The following is a 2,500-nucleotide window of genomic DNA, read 5'->3' as shown; positions in this document are numbered from 1 at the left end:
GTTTGCTGCCTCATCCATGTGGCCCTTTTCTTGTCTCTTAAGCTAACTCCTAGCATAAGCCTTTCCATTCCTCTTTGGGCGCTTACTAATTTCCTCTCGAGTGCCTTGGTCGTAGTCCATGTCTCTGATCCATATGTCATGACGGGGAGGACACATTGGTCAAAATCTTTTCTCTTTAGACATAGTGGCAGACGACTTCGTAATATATTACTATGTTCGTACCAGAAGGCACTCCAACCTAGCCTGATTCTGTCGAGCCGTTTTTATCTCGGCTTCGCGTCGAGAGCACAGGATGCGTACTCAACTGAATGTGGTTTGCCCTAGGTATACATACTCGTTCACTGTTCTAGCTCTAACCTGCCTGCTATTACTAGTATTTGCTTAAAACCTGGGGTTCGACTGTTGAACATGACTTTTAGTCTTTTTCATGTTCATTTTAAGGCCAATATTCAGACTTTTCCATATTTAAATAGCTTATTAATTGTTGTAGTTCATCTGCTGACTCGCGAAAAGAACAAAGTCATCTGGCATATCTTAGATTGCTTAAGTGCTCATTCCCTATTTAGTTAATCCCTACTCTCTTTCCAATCTAACTTCTTGAATACTTCTCCAAGCAGGCTGTAAACAGCTTCGGTGAGATACTGTCGCCCTGCCTAACACCCTTTTTTATTGGTATTTTATTGGTTTCTGCGTGGATTTTGATGGTCGCTGTACCATCTTGTATATATATCCTCTAATAATCTGCAGTATATTTCCTCTACTCCTAGTTTACGAATTGCATCCAGTACTGCAGATATCTGTAACGAGTCGAATGCCTTTTCATAATCTACGAATGCACATACTACAGGGGCTTCCTATATTTCGTTTGTTTTCTCCTTATTTGAGCGTAGTGTGTGGATGGTCTGTAGTTGAGAATACCACCCCTGCGGAACCCTGAGCCGTGTTCCCCTGGGTTGTTTTGAATCTATATGTATCGGTAGATACGGGCTGTAATGATTTTTTGTGAACAGATTTATAGATTACTGACAGGAGGCTTATAGGTCGGTAATTCTTTAAGTCTTTTGTGTCTCCCTTTTTGCGAGTGTATTAGAATTATTATTGGTTCGTTTTTCCAGGCCTTCGGAATTTTACCGACGCATAGACATCTGTTATGAAAGACTGGCCAGCTTTACTGCCGTAAAATCTCTCCTACATCTTGAATAAGATCTACACTAAATGCCGTCTTCTCCTGGTTGTTTTTTCCTCTTTTTCATGCTTTGTTAGTGCCCTAATTTACTTCCTCTAAACGTGATGTTTTGTAAACATTTCCAATTGTTGTGTGTTATCTCGCCGTCTGTGGTTGGTCCGTTTGAGGGTGGTATAGGTTCCTTGTGATAGAAGTCTTCTATTTACTTTGATAATTTCATTTTTATTTGTATGTACGCGTCTCCGTTGGGTTTCTTTACTGCATACATTTCCTTTTTCCCATTCCTGAGCCTCCTCTATTGTTGGCCTTAAGGCTGGTGCCGGCAAGCAGAGCTTCGTTTATTTTTCGTTTATGATTACTAATGTTGCGTACAATCCTCTTTCTTCTTTTTGTTTATCGTCTTAGTCAGCTCTGTTGAATTCTTATCGTTCGTCTCTGATTGATATAGTTGTTCATGTCCCTACGCTGTTTTCATAAGCTCTTTTTGTCTCTACCGAAAGCTTACTGAACTTTTCTTGTTTTTTCGTCTTATACCGCCCTATTTTTCAAGTGCAGCGATCCGTCTTAATATCACACTGAATTGGTCGTCTCATTTTGGTCTATGTCAAGATTCTTCGAAAGCTGGAGGGAGTATTTGGTTTCGGATGTTGATGCTAGAATTTCGTCGCCACTAATTCTTAATGTTTGATTAGATATTAATCGAGAGGCTTCAGTATGATGCTTGTTTCATTGCCCTTCTTGAGGCTGTAAACTTAACTCTACTCCTGACCAGTCTATGGTCGCTACCGGACATTTACTTTATTGATAAAACAGTTTACGTCTTGTACAATGTCACGCCTATTTGGTGATTTACATGAAGTCAATTTAGTTTTGTAATGCCGGATGGTGATTTTCCATGTCCATTTCCTCCCGGGTCTCTTTCGAAGGAATGTATTCATAATTTTAAGGGATCGAGCTTTGACGAATTTCTATCAGCGCTTTGCCCTCTCTCATTTTAGTGCCTATTCCATGTTTCCCAATCCGAGGTTTCTCCATCTTCCCTTATTCCTATCGTTGGCATTAAAAATTCCCGCCATAATCACGGTAAAATGGGTTTTTGTTTTCTATCGCGTATGCTGACTTGCACATCGTCATAGAAGCTCTCTATTCCTCCTCACTATGACTGCTGGTAGGAAAGCACGTATTAACTTGGATAAGTGTTTTAGGCTATAATCTGTTGTTTAGTTTCAGTATTATAGAAACCACTCTTTCGCTCTCACCAACTGTAACATTCCCTAAACATTCTTTTCAAATGTGACTTGTCGAACTAAGAAA

The sequence above is a fragment of the Penaeus japonicus genome, unplaced genomic scaffold (assembly GCF_977035675.1).
Source record: "Penaeus japonicus unplaced genomic scaffold, GWHDUDI00000001_assembly GWHDUDI00000014, whole genome shotgun sequence".
In the NCBI taxonomy this organism is placed as follows: domain Eukaryota; kingdom Metazoa; phylum Arthropoda; class Malacostraca; order Decapoda; family Penaeidae; genus Penaeus; species Penaeus japonicus.
Note: the sequence above shows the minus strand (reverse complement) of the source record.